This window comes from Pelodiscus sinensis, chromosome 7 (genome assembly GCF_049634645.1).
Source record: "Pelodiscus sinensis isolate JC-2024 chromosome 7, ASM4963464v1, whole genome shotgun sequence".
Lineage (NCBI taxonomy): Eukaryota > Metazoa > Chordata > Testudines > Trionychidae > Pelodiscus > Pelodiscus sinensis.
In genome coordinates, this window is record NC_134717.1 from 75,876,229 (window position 1) to 75,892,481 (window position 16,253).

The 16,253-nt window shown below is 47.6% G+C and overlaps 1 protein-coding gene across 2 annotated transcripts in view; it reads left to right on the forward strand.

Annotated features, from left to right (window-relative positions):
* The first annotated feature begins 626 nt into the window (after window positions 1–626).
* Window positions 627–16,253, forward strand: part of CREB1 (cAMP responsive element binding protein 1) — a 52,744-nt gene continuing 37,117 nt past the window's right edge. Inside the window, exons 1-2 of one of the 2 annotated variants that reach the window (XM_075934367.1) lie at window positions 627–831; window positions 5,432–5,462. The gene's annotated coding sequence lies outside the window, so the exon portion shown is untranslated. The remainder of the gene's footprint in view (window positions 832–5,431; window positions 5,463–16,253) is intronic. The other variant, XM_075934365.1, reaches the window with a different exon arrangement.

Genomic DNA, 16,253 nt, shown 5'->3' on the forward strand with positions numbered 1-16,253 from the left:
TCGTGGAAAAATCGGGACAATGGTCCGCACGTCTATAGCTCAGGAGTGTGGGTTAGCAACTCTAAGTGCTACAGCTCCATCCATCTCCATTGCCGGCATTTATCACCAGTCCGAGGAGAAGCTGCCAAGGGCACTCCTCCGAGAGGGGGGCTTGCACCGGCAAACCCATCACACACCCGAATCTGCCATTCGCCCTCTTGGCTACAGGGCACTGACTCATCTCCAGCCTCTCATCCGCTGGAACCGCCCGGTCGGCGGTTCGGCCTTTTCCGCTCCCGCTCGGCTGTTTCCGTGCCTGGTCGGGCACCCCCGCAGCCGGTCGGCGGTTCGGCCTTTTCCGCTGCCGCTCGGCTGTTTCCGTGCCTGGTCGGGCACCCCCGCAGCCGGTCGGCGGTTCGGCCTTTTCCGCTCCCGCTCGGCCCTTTCCGTGACCGCCGCGTGTTCGGCCTTTTCCGCTCCCGCTCGGGTGTTTCCGTGCCTGGTCGAGCACCCCCGCAGCCGGTCGGCGGTTCGGTCTTTTCCGCTGCCGCTCGGCTGTTTCCGTGCCCGCCGCGTGTTCGGCCTTGTCCGCTGCCGCTCGGCTGTTTCCGTGCCCGCCGCGTGTTCGGCCCTGTCCGCTCGCGCTCGGCAGTTTCCGCGAGGGGCCGCGGCGCGCTCGCGCTCGCTCCCCGGCTGGCGCTCAGTCGGCCGCTGCCTGTCGCCGGGCTGGGGGAGCCGTGTGAGTGACGCGGCCGAGGTGTAGTTTGACGCGGTGTGTTACGTGGGGGAGAGAATAAAACTGCGGCGAGAGCCTAGGCGCAGCGAGAGCAGTGACGGAGCAGCCCGTAACCGGTAAGAGGAGGACGGCGCCCAGCCGGGGGGGGATGGAGCCGGCGGGGCGCAGGGAGCAACAGGCGGCCCGGCCTGCACCGCCAGCGGGAGGGGCGCCCGCTTTAAAGATGGAGCCGCGCCGAGCCCTGCAACATCCCCGCCGCCGCCGCTCCGAGCGCGGCGAACAAAGAGCAATGGCGGCGGGACCGCTCTGGCTGCCAGCTCGGCGCCGGGCCCCGCCTGGGCCGCAGGGACCCTCCGGAGAGCCCGGCAGCCGCTGTCCGGGCAGCGTGTCTGGTGCCCCTGGCCCGGGCTGCCCCCACTCAGGCTGGTCCTTCCCCGCCGCGGAGCCCGCTCCGGCCCCTCGCCGCCTCCGAAACCCGGGCCGGGCTCCGCGCCCCCGCCAATCCCGGCCCCGCCGCACAGCCCGCTCCGGCCCCTCGCCGCCTCCGAAACCCGGGCCGGGCTCCGCGCCCCCGCTAATCCCGGCCCCGCCGCACAGCCCGCTCCGGCCCCTCGCCGCCTCTGAAACCCGGGCCGGGCTCCCGCCAATCCCGGCCCCGCCGCACAGCCCGCTCCGGCCCCTCGCCGCCTCCGAAACCCGGGCCGGGCTCCGCGCCCCCGCTAATCCCGGCCCCGCCGCACAGCCCGCTCCGGCCCCTCGCCGCCTCCGAAACCCGGGCCGGGCTCCCGCCAATCCCGGCCCCGCCGCACAGCCCGCTCCGGCCCCTCGCCGCCTCCGAAACCCGGGCCGGGCTCCCGCCAATCCCGGCCCCGCCGCACAGCCCGCTCCGGCCCCTCGCCGCCTCCGAAACCCGGGCCGGGCTCCCGCCAATCCCGGCCCCGCCGCACAGCCCGCTCCGGCCCCTCGCCGCCTCTGAAACCCGGGCCGGGCTCCCGCCAATCCCGGCCCCGCCGCACAGCCCGCTCCGGCCCCTCGCCGCCTCCGAAACCCGGGCCGGGCTCCGCGCCCCCGCTAATCCCGGCCCCGCCGCACAGCCCGCTCCGGCCCCTCGCCGCCTCCGAAACCCGGGCCGGGCTCCGCGCCCCCGCTAATCCCGGCCCCGCCGCACAGCCCGCTCCGGCCCCTCGCCGCCTCTGAAACCCGGGCCGGGCTCCGCGCCCCCGCTAATCCCGGCCCCGCCGCACAGCCCGCTCCGGCCCCTCGCCGCCTCCGAAACCCGGGCCGGGCCCCCGCCAATCCCGGCCCCGCCGCACAGCCCGCTCCGGCCCCTCGCCGCCTCTGAAACCCGGGCCGGGCTCCCGCGCCCCCGCTAATCCCGGCCCCGCCGCGGCTCGGTGCCCTCCCAGCCCGCCGCGCCGCGAATCGCGCTTCCTCCTGATTCCCGCCCCGATGGCCAGCTGGCCCGCAGCGGTTCTCTCCCCCTGCCCTCCAGAGTGGGCCGCCCCCGCAGTCACAGCTCCCGGAGCGGGGCGATGTTTTAATTCGTGTCAGACAGACCTCTCGAAAGGTGTATCTTTATTCCCTGAAGCATACCAAGTGCTGCGGCAGACAGCCCTGTCTTAAGGGTCAGCTCTGTTAACACACACTGTCATGTATTGCACAAGTATCTTGGATTAAAACTGAATTTGAAAAGCTCCTTCTCTTTATGCTTATTCCATTCTATTTGGATAATACACAGCCTACCTAGTTTCACTCATTTATCGTCGATTTCATTTTCTGACTGATATGGTACTGGTCCGGTAATATCTGGTTAAAGGAATTGTAACTAAACTATGTAGAAACGTATGTAGTATTTTAGTTTGTTACAGGACTAGTGGCGGGGGGAGGGGGGGGGGTTTCCAATAAAAGCTTTTCAAGAGTTTATTCTGGGGCAGACTTGATTTGATGGGCTCTTTTTAAAATGGGGTATGCACATGTTCAGAAGAAACTGTCCAGGTCTCCCAAAGCATTGCTTTTCATGGCAGTTCAATTGAAATAGTGCAGAGAAGCTAATAATCAAGATACAGATCTCTGCACCCTACTCCTGGTATGTAGCAGTAGGAAGATGTAATCTTGTTAATACTTCAATACTAAAAATGAATTTCCCCATAAGTGTAACTGTAGGAAATTTTGATACAGTGGTCAGTCTTGCAACTAACCTGCAGGTTTCTTAAATGAGAATGCTGCAGACACAATGATAGTTGGGTTGCACCTGTACTAAAACTGTATTATTCCATTATCCTGTTTTATATTTGATATATATACCACATTACACAATTCTGAAAAATATTTTAGGTATCTTACCCCCATCATTGCCATTCTAGTTTTTTATTCCCTGCAGCTTCAGTATCCATACTAGAAATTCTTAATTTTTGTTTTGTTTTTCCACTTGCTGTTGTACACTTCCTTCCTTCAACTTCTAGGATTCTGCATCTTGCACAGTCTTTTCATCTAATTTAAAGGCACAATGTTTTCAATTTTTTGGGATTAATGATACATACAGTGGTGCTGGAGCCAGGAGTGGGAGTGAGGGGAGGCAGTTGGTGGGAACATGGCCCTCCCGATTTATCAGCTTCCATCCTGGAGCTGCTTTTCCAATGCCCCAGAACTAGTTTGGAGGCCCATGCCCATGTTAAAAAGTAGAGTAGGATTCCAGCACCTTTGTGAATCCTATAGTAGGTTTAAAACTTTAAAAATTATGTGGTTTTTATGAAGTTTGTGTGGCTTATCTCTTCCCTCCAAAACTTTTTTTTTTTAAATATATAAACTCATGCTAGCAACCCAGTGTGTCTGGGTCGATGGCTAGATTCGCCCAGTATAAGAAATTAAAACTTCAGTGGGGGGAGGAGGAAATCAGTTAACTTAACCAGTGGTTCTTGTGTCTATAAAGCTGGAAATAACCTAGATTATTGAGTGTCTTCCGTTCCTGTAGAGAGAGAACTGAAAAAGGGTTAGAGTACCATGTGTTGATGGTGGGTTTGTTTTGTTTTGTTTTTTGTTTTTTTAATCTGAAATAGGCAAATGAGAACCTTTTCATTCCCCTTCTGGTTAGCTGATTTGTGGGGGGGGAGGTTTGGAGACACTTTAGGCCCCAGGCCTCTATTCAGGTCTACCTGCTCCAATCAAAATGCAAGATTGGGGCTGTTAAATTACATCTGTAAAACTGTAATATCCCAAAATTAATTACTTTTTAAAATTAATTTTTAAAGACCGTTTTGCAGTCACACAAATGTTGGGCTCTAAGTACCGTATTTTCGGGCATATAAGACGACTTTTTATACTAAAAAACATCCCCCAAAAATCGGGGGTCGTCTTATATGCCGGGTATAAACATACTGTAGCTTTGGCTACATACAGAACGTCCCTATTATTACCTTTTAGCCCGCTGGATGTGCCCTAATACAGTACTGTAGCTTCGGCTACATACAGAACGTCCCTGTGCTGATGCTGTATGTACCACACTGAGCCAATCACGGCAAGCGGTGTCATCTATTAATGCATACAAAGCCTGCTCGGATTGGCTGAGTCAGAGAGGCGGGCTATTACAACCTTTGCCAATCTGAGCAGGCTTTGTATGAACATGATGAGGATTTTGAAGGATTTTAAGTACCGGTCAGTCAAAACCGTTTTCATTAAAATTATTTAAATCAAATCTGATGTTATTAAATGGTGTTGCCTCGGAAGGGGGGGTAGTCTTATACGGCGAGTATAGGCCAAAGCCTATGTTTTAACTGGTAAATTAGGGGGTCGTCTTATACGCCCAGTCGCCTTATACGCCGGAAAATACGGTAAGCTTTCTAACCACCCCACAGTGCCTTTCTTATTTGCACTGGAAACCACATCCTCTTCTTGATTCCTTCATTGAGAAGTATAAACTTGACAATAGAGGAGTGCTTGAAAATCTTAAGAAACTGGAGGGCTGATTCACTGATTTCAATGGTGCTGTATCTTCCCATTGATTTCAGGAAGCAATGGACTTGATCCTGAGGTTGCTGAGGGCTAGTGATTAAATATAACATGCTTTTGTTTTGTGTAATTCATTTTTAGTGGATAAATGTTTCTCAACCTTTTTTATAAAGTACACCTTTTAAAAAAAAAAATGTAAGTACCCCCCTTTTTTTAAAAAAATACCCCCAATACCTACAGTTTTCAGACACACCATTCATTTTTCTTCTACAATTGCAACACATTTGTTTAAACATCTTAATCCTAGCCGGGCAGATGAAGAAATTTTTGTGTAAAAAGTTCAAAAATAATAAAAGTGCTGTAAAACTTAACACAAATTCAGTTTTCTCCAAATTTCAGTTGTTGAGGTACCCTTCCCTCCCCCACCCCCAAACTTCCCTCGAGTACCCCTAAGGGTATTGGTACTACTGGTTGAGAAACACTGATTTAGGGGATAAATCCCTTCTCTCCGCCCCCCCCCCCCCCCCCCCCCCCCCAACCTTCAGAAGCCTGGATGGATATGAGGAACCTAGCTGTCCCTTGTCAAAAGCCATGGTTGGAAGGAAGATCCCTGCAAGAGGCAAGGTGCAAGAACACTTCAGGTGGTCCTCCTTTTTCCAAGTAGCTAGGCACTTTGATAATACAGATAATATGAATGGTGAAGCCCCCATACTGGTTCCGGAGCAGCAACTTGGTGGGGATCTGAGCAGTCCTTTCCATTATATTTTTCAGAGGATGATGCTTCCTACTCTGCAGGACAGAGGTAAATTTGGCCTTAGTACGGTCTTTGTCTAATGATATGCAATTTGGCTATTGTTTCTCTCTTTTTTTTTTTTTTTTTTTTTTTTTTTAAGTTAAGAATTGTGCTAAAACTGGATTAGCATGAATGTTCTTAACTAGGATCAAGGTGCTTTGTAGAGCTGTTGACCTTTCTTTAGGTCAGTGAAAGCAAGGAAGAATGTTACCCATTGCTAATAAACAATCAATGCTTTTTTCAGAGAAGTAACTAAGAAAAACATAAAAATTAAACAGTTACAAAGTAACTAAGCTATCCCTCTGAAGCTTAAGAAAAATGTAATTACCTACCCAGTCCTCAAAGTCCGCACTGAATAGAGCAAATCTTTCCAGTTACCATTAGGGATGTCAGCATGTAGACAACTACATGATTAACTGATAGGCCTGGGCTTATCGGTTAATCTTTTTGGCTACACCCTCCCCCCCGCTCCTGCCTGCAGCCTTCTCTTCCCTCCTCTCCTGTCTGCACTGAGGCAGCAACATGGGGGGCAGGGGAGGTGCTGAAGTGCAGCCTCTGCCTATGGAAAGCTGAGACCCTCGCCCCCCCACCGCCAGGGACTGGTGCTGCTAGGGATGTGTTCAATATTGGGTAATTGAATAGTCTTGTATAACCGCATGAATTCTTATTTGTTACCCGACTATTCGATAGTCCCCAGCAGTGGGGGCAACAGCAAGTGCGCTCTGGCCCCACTCCTGGGAAGCCCCCTGCCGCGCTGTGGTTTTGCATATCAGAGGTAACAGTGTGGGGTACCAGGCAAGAGCCAGTCCATGAGGGGAGCTGGTTTTTAAAAACCAGCTCCCCACATGCACCTGCTGCCTGCCACCTTATACTGCTGCCTCTGATATAGAGGCAGCAGCCTCTGTCAGTGGCTGTCCGAGCTCCCCCCGGACAGAGGCTGAGCGGGAGGTAACTGGGGAGGCTGCCAGAAAGCAGCCTATGTCTGCGGTGGCCAGGGCTGGCCACAGAGAGAGGTTGGTCTGGAAGCAGCCCCTGTTTGCAGGGGGTCCGAGATCTCCACAGACAGGGCTGTTCCTTGGGAGGCTCAGACCCCTTGCAGACAATCTGCTTCACTGCAGTGTCTCCTACTGCTCTCTTCCCCTGCATTGCTGCCTCTGATAGAGGCAGCAGGGTGGAGGAGGGCAGGCAGCACCCCTGAGCTGGTGCTGAGGGGAACTTGCTTTTAAGCTGACTCCCGCTTCCCCTCCTCTCCTCTGCTGCCTCTGATACAGAGGCAGCAAGAGGGGGACAAAATGCGTGTAGTCAACAAGATTAACCCATAAGTCTAGACTTATGGGTTAATCTTATAATAGAATACACATTGGCATGCCTAAATGCTAGCCCACGCTGCTTCCTCTGATAGGCAGTAGTGCGGGCTGGCAGGGGGCTCCCTGGGAGTGGAGCTGGGTGTGCACTGGCGGCCGGGCCCACCCCCCTCCAGGGGCAAAATAATAGTCATGTACTACTAAAATTTGATGTAGTTACACAACTATTCAATTACATGCTATCTAACATCCTTAGTATCATCCCATCTCCAAACTCCCAGTCATAGGCAAAATCATTTCTTAAAACAGTGACAATCAAGCTTTAATTTGTGATTCCCCTCCTCTTCAATATCTACATGACCAGGGTTCAACCTGGAAGAGCCATTGCAGAACGATCTGCGCATGCGCAGAACGGCTCGAAACCACGCGGCTGGTGAGTGGGGCTCGCCACCGTTTGGCGAGCCCTGTACATGACTATATATGGTAAGACATCTAGGGCCATGATGCCAAGGGTGCACCATTAACACCTACCTGTCTGTTTTATGTCACGCAAAGGCAATGGATAGCTTCATGAGTATGTACCAATGTGTGTATGAAATAAATATCTATGAAGAGCAACTGGCTCAAGTTTTGTCCAATAAAGACAGAAGCGATGCTGATTGGAAGCAGGGAAATACACTCAAGAGCTAAGTTGGGCATTGTGCTCCTTTTCCATTGCAGTCATGTTTGATTAAAAGCTAAAATACCAACCCAGCCAAAAACAAAAAAGCCTTTTATTGTAGCTTGTTAAGAAACTCCATCTATCTCTCTTGGGTAAGGATGTGGCCACAATTATCCATGCACTTGTTGTTTTTGTATTGAATCACTAATTCTTTGTAGCAGGGGCTGAATGTAGAAGCAAAGTGGTGGAGTCTCCACAGTTTTGTGCAGGAAGAGGCTTCCCACTACCTCAGCAAGATAAGCAGCTGTAGATATCTCACCCATGTGTTCTACTCCCTCTTCTGACTCCTAGTCTGATTCCAGTGCCAGTTCAAGATCTTTAGTTTTGATTTCAAAATCATCAATACCTCAGAATCACTTGTCCATCCTGTACCTACCACGACAGCTGTGCTGCTCTGGGGCAATGCAGTTCTTAAATCCAAGATGAAGCATTAGTGTTCTAGCTCAGAGGTTTATAAACTCTGGGTTGTGGCTTATAAGGGCAAGGCTCTAGTTGGGCCCCAAGACACTTTGTTTACCTATGCCTTTGAAGATATGGATGATCGCAGGTCCCATTGGCCGTGGATTGCCATTCCCAGCCAATGGAAGCTGCAGGAAGCGGTGCAAATCGAGACACCGCCTCCTGCAGCTCCCATTGGCCAAGAATAGCAATCCATGGCCAACAGAAGCTGTGATCACCCATACTTGCAGATGCACTGGTAAAATAAAGTGTCTTGGGGCCAACTAGAAGCTTGCCTTTAACAAGCTGCAACCCAGAGTTTGAAAATCCCTGTTTTAGTTTAGGGAAATTTGAGTGTGTAGATCAGAGCAGGCTGAACTACGATCACCTATACGGCATATTGCAAGCCCCTCTTTTGAGAAGGGTCAGACAGATTACAAGTACAGTAATTACTCATTTAACATGTGTCCGCTTAACACGTGTTCACGATAACATGATTTTTTTGGGGAGGAACGTTTTTTGAATAACATGACCGTCCCCAAAATAACACTTTTTCCCCAGCCGGCCTATCAGCGGTGGCTGTGTGGAGCTTCCCCTGCCTCTCTGCAAAGCCGTGGAGGGTTCGCTGCTCACCGCACCATTCCCGGGAGACACCCCCCCCTTCGCTGGACGCCTCACTCCCTCTCCTCTGCCCTCGCTTGCAGGCCAGTGACTGGGTTTCCCCAGTGGGCCTGTTGCCAGCGGCTGCACAGGGCTTCCCCCGCCTCCTTGCAAAGCGGTGGAGGGTTCAACCGCTTGCCACACTGTTCCCTGGCGACCTGCCCCCCCTCACCGGACACAGTGTGGGTCCCAGCAGACCCGTCACAAGAGCATACTGTACTCCCGACTGAATCCCTCCACCCCTCTCCTCCCCTTCCCATCCCCAGAGCCAAACACCTCCCCTTCCTGCTGTAACCTAGTCCTCTTTCTCCCCCAACCTTATGTCCTGGTCCCGGTGCTATCATGTGCAGGCTGGAGCCGTGAGCGCACATGCGGCTCTCAGCAGCCCTACTGAGAGAGCGGCTGATCAGACCACTTCTGGGTTCCAGCTGATGCCCTATTGGGTGTTTTACTGTACTATACAGTACATCGTCTAATGTTGACGTTGATGACTCATCACCAACAGAAAATTGACTTTGACACCACCACTTGAAACGCAACCCCCCTTTTTCCATTATTTTCAATGGGAAAATTGACCCCGCGTAACACGTTTTCACTTAACACCATCATTTTCTGAAATGTATCTACCGTGTTAAATGAGGAATTACTGTACGTGGAAGAAACTTAATCACTGGGTGATTTGCTTAAGGCAGAGTAATTTTGGCTTAAATTTAGAAAGTTTAAGGTTTTGCTGTTTTTAGGGGTGCTGCCAAAAATGGCTTACAAGTTATATTGTTTTAGTACTTAGGACAACTAGTATAGAGTCAAGTCTCCTTGTTTGGCTTCAGAATAGTTTACTGGAGTAGTGACATTGAGTTAAATGGTGTAGCTCAGTTAAAGCAGGATGACATTTGACAATTTTGTTTCAAAATTAGTGGAGCCTGAAAGCCAAAGTAGTTTCAGAGAATGTAGTGATGTGTATAATTTAAGGGGTGACCCTGAGTGCACATGCAAGTCTCGTCAGTGTTCACCATGTGACAAACTTTTATATGCTTCGGATTGAATTTTTGAACTATCATTTATATTCCAGACATCAAACAGCAAGTCATTCTTTAAAGGAAATTAACATTTCAGAGTAACTTTGATTTTAATTTAACCCAAGTGTCAATGATTGAATGATCAGAGTCTGTGACTGTCTGCACTATAAAAAGAAAACCAAGTCTGTGCAGAGACTGTCCTAATTAAACATACTGATATCTTAAGCCAGCTGCAAACTATCCCCCCAAATATTAGTGCAATTCTACTTCACCTTTCTTAGGAAACCACCTCTACTGAACAATCAGTCTGTGTTCCCTAACAGGTTGTTTAAACAAATTTTCTCTGTATTACTAATCTACCCTTCACTACCCACTTCTTGGCAGTAATTAGTTATTTTCCTTATAGAAAACCATACACTTATCGTGCAGCCTAAGTGGTGGGGATATGTGCAAAGTTTTTCATTAAGGGAGAATCCACCACCACCATCAGGCCACAGAGGTTTAGGGCTATGATAGCCCTCTCAGCTGGTGGATCCAAGCCATTATATGCACTGATGCTTACCCAGCAAACTGAGATATATGAATCTGGTGTGGCACTTGGATCAAGATCCTTAAATCTATTCATCTTACTTTTTCCTGAAGTGGTTACTTTATGTGTAACTGGATTGGTCTTCAGCAATTAGAATATGCTTGGAATTTTTTTCTATTTAAATGGAAATGACATGTCAGACAGCAATTCCAAATCCAGATAAACACCACATAGTGAGAAAAAGGTGCATGTTTGCCTCTTCAAGTGGAGCTTCATCTGCTTCTGCTTCTTTCCTGGGTCTCTTGGCTTCTTTATTTCCTGGCTTTTAATTTTCATATTGTTCACACAGACGTTATCCTGCTTTCTATTCTCTTTACTTTCTCTCAGGGGGTCTGCTTTCAGAATCAGTTCTTGCCTCTCTGTTATTCTGAGCAGAGGTCTTTCAGCTAAATGACCATCAGATGCGAACATTCCTCACCTTCTAAAGGGCACGCCTCCAAATATTGCACATGCTATAAAATAGCAAAAGAGAAGAGAATCTCTGTGTTCTACCCCCTACAGTAGTGAGCTTGACATTAGGGAGTTGCAGTATTTGAGATCAGCGGTACAGGGCTCCCATTTGAGATCATAAACTAAATGCCACATATCTTAGTACTGATATGATTGTAGCTTTGTTTTTTTTAACTGCCAATTGAAATGGAAACTGTTTTACAGTTTTACGTGGAACTCAAGTGCCAATGTTACAAGCCTTGTGTTTGACTTGCTATAATCATTGACTTCAAGGTAAGTTGTCAAGAAGTGTAAACGCTCATACAGTCTTTTTGTTCTCCCATCCTCAGTTCTATAACCAGCATAATTCTGTCCAAAAATAAAGAGAATGATTGACTAGAACCATAATTTAAACATTATTAAACAGAGTATTGTTGAGCCCGACTGCTAGTTCAACAGGCCTACATCACCTGTTAAGAACTTGTAGAAGCAGTAGTTGTTTTATACAGTATGAGCACTAGGTCCTAGATACTGCCATAAAAAAAAAATCTAACACCTACACTTTACATGGAGCTGTGTTTAAGTCCTATTTGCCAAGTCTAGTACAGTGATTATGTTAGTAGGCTATCATGCTGTTATAGTAAGCCTGAGAGCAACTTGTACAGCCGCTCTCCGAGTTGCGAACAGTCGAGTTACGACCATTTGCACTTACAACCAAAGCTCCCATGGAGCGGTCGTAAAGCTGGTCCCCGAGTTACGAACGCAGCCTGCGCTTATGAACAGCACGGTCGCGTGTAACTCAATGGGGTCCGAGTTACGGCCAAGTGTTTGGTCCGTAACTCGGAGAGAGGCTATAGCTTCAATATTTTGATCTTTGATAGCACCAAATTAAAGAGGTATGCTCTTAGATTTTATTGACATTTCATTTTTGTAAGAGGAAAATAACGTGTGTACTATTAACGAGAACCTCTAAAAATAAGGAGCTTCAAGTTTTTAAACAAATAAAAGGGAAAGATACCAAGCTTCAGGGGAAGCATAATTAATTGGCATATAGAAGTGAACAGAGCACATGAGAGTTGTACTTAATTTTCTTCTTAATAAGATGGGAGGTATGTTTATTGAAGTCTCTGGAAGTTGGTCACATACTTTTTAGGGCAGTGGTCGCGAACCAGTAGATTATGATCTACTGGTAGATCTTGGAGCTTCTAAGAGGTGATCTTGACTGATTTTGCCAGGAAGCTCTCACTTCAGTTGTCCTTTCACCCACTATCATGCTACTCCTGCCCTTTGCCTGGAGCTGCAACCCTGGGAGACTCCTGCTTGATGTGCAGGGTGTGGGAGGGAGAAGAGGAGGGAAGCTGATGTCAGGGTGTTCCTTCTCCCCCCACTTCTGCACTTTGTTGCCAGATAGAGAGAAGGGGATGGAGGGAGCTTGGCAATCCAAATCTCTGTCACTCTTACACATGGTGTGTCTGTCATTCTTACAAACACACAGTTTTTCCCTCTCATCTCCCGACCCAACACATGCGTGTGGGGGGGGGGGGGTTGTTACTTCTTTTAGTGCTTGCAAAGTGTTTTATTTTTGGTTTTAGACTGGTCTGGGCATTTCACAATTTTCATTTCTTTTAAGCTTAAATTTAATTCTTTGAGTAGTTAGTTCTAAAATGCCTAACCTGTCATGTCTGGAGTAATTATCTTGATGGTAATTGCTGCTCCTGGAAGTGGCTGGCTTGTCCCTTCAGCCCCAAAAGGTTCATCTAGACTATGGGGAACGGTCGAAAGAAGATATGCAAATTCCACGGGAATTTGCATATTATCTTCTGATTCGAAAGTGAACGTAATTTTTTCGGCGAACTCCCCCTTTGTTGAAAAGCCGCATAAACCTCTTTTTGAGGAAAAGCAGCTTTTTGACGAAGCTTTCACTCTGCTTTCGAAAGTGTGATTGGAAGAAGATGTGCAAATTCCCGCAGAATCTCTTTCGACCGTTCCACGTAGTCTAGATACGCCCTGAGAGGGGCAGAACAGGGGGTCCCCACATGCTGTCCTTGCTATCAGACACCGCTCTTGCATCTACCGTTGATCACTAATGGGGAACCATGGCCAGTAGAAGCTGTGGGCTCACTGCCTGTAATGGCGCCATGCAGTCAATGCTGTAAATGCCAGCTGCTTTCAGGAGTAAACTTGCCTTAGCCCCACTGCTCCACCACCTGGAAGCCATCTCAGTTAAACAGTGCCCAGCCAGAGCCTGCTTCCTGAACCTCTGTCCCAGCCCTGAACCTCCTCCACTTAACCTCCTCCCCTAGACGTGAGTCCCCCTGCACCCCAAACTCCCCCTCTTGGACCTTAATCCTACTACCCTGGGCTAAAATCGGAGCCCCTCCCACACTTCAAAGCCTTTGGCTCAAGATCAGAGCCTGCACCCCATTTCCTATACTAGCCTAGTGAAAGTGAGTGAGGATGGGAGAAGAAGGGGGATGGAGTGAGCAGGGTGAGGCCTCGGAGAAGGGGGAGAAGGAATTGGGGCAAGGGTATTTGGGTTTGAGCTAGATCTAACATTGCACTTACATTGAAAACATGATCTTATGGTTAAAAAGGTTGGAGACCACTGTTCTAGGGCAACATTTAGTCTTTTCAGTCTTTATTGCTTGTATAGTTGCAGTGCATGGAGGTGTTGGGGAAGAGGTTGTTTTGTTTTTGTTTTTATTATTATTATTTTATTTACATACTTATCAAAGGTATTTACTAGTAATATACTGACTGCATTTTATATTCTGGAATACATTATCCACATTTCAAATAAAAGCAAACAAACTAACTATCCTTTTAGTATCATATCTGTGTGCATCCAGCTGGAATTAAAGGTAACTTGTCCTATAACTTTTTAAAAGGGAGTATGAGTTGTGCCTTTTTCTGGTTTGATTCTGTTTCTGTTTGGTAGAATGTTTTGGATGGTAAGAGGAATCTTTCTCTCTCCCCCCCCCCCCCCCATCCACCTCGGATATTAATTCTGGTCCTCTCTTTTTCTGCTGGAATCCTCCTTGATCCAGAAAACTGAAATAAGAGCTTTTTCAGCTCTTAGTTGAAAGACCGAGTATACAGTTTTAAACAGCTAGAAATAAGATATTTTGGGATGTTTCCCAAGGGTCCTCAAGGCTGTAAGGCACCTCACTGTCACCTGCCCTTGCATGAGGGAGCCTCGTGTACCTCCTCAGGCAGCACAAGCACTCCCCTCTAAGCCTTTGCAGACCTTGCTCTCTCTACAAGTTAGCAATATGCATCCCCAGAGTCCTCTCTAACATCCAGCCCATGGTGAATTGGACATTTGCAGTATTCACATACTGTTGCCTCTAAAGAAATAGTATATCTCAGCTTACTCATTTCACTTCAGACATTTCAGTCTCATTCCACTTAACACAGAACATAGTTTTCAATATTAACATATCTAAGTTTATTTAATAAAGCAAAGACAGTCGCATTAGCAAGTAAAAATATTGGAAACAAATATTTATAAAGAAAATCATAACACACATTCTAACATTTACATTTACTTATCCAGATACTTTCATATCTTACAGAACAATGTTCATCAAAAGTTCTTCCAGCATTTTTACAGCCAGTTTTGATGTGACCGTCCATTCATAAGATAACCCTTCTGGTAACTTTTGTCCTTAGTAAAGATTCCAGGGCCTAACTCTGCACCCACAAATATACCCCAACAAGCCACTGTCCTTAGTCATAAACAGGATCCTCTACTGCTGTTTATTACTTCCTATAAATTTCCTTTCTTGAGGATTTTGCAATCTCTTGATTAACATTGGCTCAGTATGGGAATGGATGTAAATCAGTGGTGGCCAAACTTACTGGCCCTCCAAGCCTCATGCAATAATTTTCAGTTTGAGAGCTGGGACACACCTACTGGGAGGGCCAGGGCTTGGGGCGTCAGCCCCATGAGAGGTATTTCTGCTAAAGCCCAAGCCGCGGCAGATGTGCCCCTCCTCTCAACAGAAGCCCCAAGACCTGCCCCCACACACACATACTGGGCATTTTCAGTAGACACAAATCTTTAAATACTATCTGTAATATACTTTGCAGTAATTACAATGACCACTGGGTTGCTCATATCCAACCCAAGGGCTGCCTGTAAAACTTCATGCACCCTCTGCCTTTTGGTGCCAAGAGGTTCCTGGGTCACAAAACTTCATGTTATTTTTAAAAAAGAAGATATTTAAATTAAAATAATTTCTTCTCTCATTTAGGGTGCAATTCAAAACCCATTGAAACCATTGGCCATACTTCAGCTAGGTCTCTAGGGGAAGTCTGTGTTGTAGCTGAGAGTGCACCTCCCAGCCTGCCTTGACAGATTTGCACTTGGGCTATGTCTACACTGGCAGCTTCTTGCACAAGAACTCTTGCACAAGAAAATGTCCACACTGCCATGTGCCAGCTGTGCTTTTGCACAAGAGCATCCATGGCAGTGTCGACGCTTTCTTGCGCAAGAAACCCCTGCCGAGCATCCACTCTGACCTCTTGTGCAAGAAGGCTTACACCTGTTAGAAAAGAGCGTAGCTCTTGCTCAAGAAGCCTTTTTTTCCACGCCATACTGTAAATCGTCTTGCGCAATAACCCACCAGTGTAGACATAGCCCAATTGTGCTCAAGCTAGTGGGCTAAAATAGCAGTATGGACTTTTGTGGAATGGTTGGTAGCTCAGGCTAACCACCTGAGCTTGGATTTATGGGACTCAATGGGCTTGCCCTCTGGCAGCTAATCCTAGTCACTGCCCATGTACCACACATCCACACTGCTATTTTTTATCTCTCTGCCTTTAGCAGAGTAGCATTTAGGAGGTATGTTCCCAGCCTCAGGTAGATAAGGCCTAAATTTCATAAAATAAACAAACACGAGCAAACAAACAAGAAGCCTACTAAATACTGTGTAACATTGCACATGTCTCTTTCTGGTCCGTCCATCAGATGGCTGAATTTTGGACTAGAATATTCTATGCTTCAACTTGGTGTATATACTTTTTAAAAGAGTTTGAGGGAAAACTCTTTCAACTATGCGTTCCACAAAGGTGTGGGGGGAATGCCTATTTATAAATATTTTAAGCATTCATTTTTTGGCAAGCTACACAAAAATATCTGTAATAAATTTCAGATTTCACAATAGTGACTTTGGTCATTCAGAAAGGGTAAAATTATCAAAGAGGAGCATGCTTGTGCATTACTAATTCAGGTCCTGATTCTGCAAATGTCTAGCAATGAAATGATTTGCGTGATAATTATGCATGTGTGTGTTTTCAGGACCAGAACATAAGTGAACACATGTTCACTGAAAGTATGCAACAGGAAATATATTCCATAATGAGATCACATTCTCTTTTACAAAGCAAACAATTTAAATTAAAAAACCCCTTGTTGTGTAACACTCTCATAAGCTATGTTTACACTACATGTTTTTGTGACAGAAAATATGCTAATGAGGGACTCATTAGCATAATTTGTGACATCATTAGCATATTTTGTGCAATTTATTTTGCGCAAAATGGGGTTTTTGCGCAAAAAGAAGCAGTGTGGATGTTTTCTTTTTGTGCAAAATCCCTGTTTTGCACAAAAAGGAAACGTCCACGCTGCTTCTTTTTGCA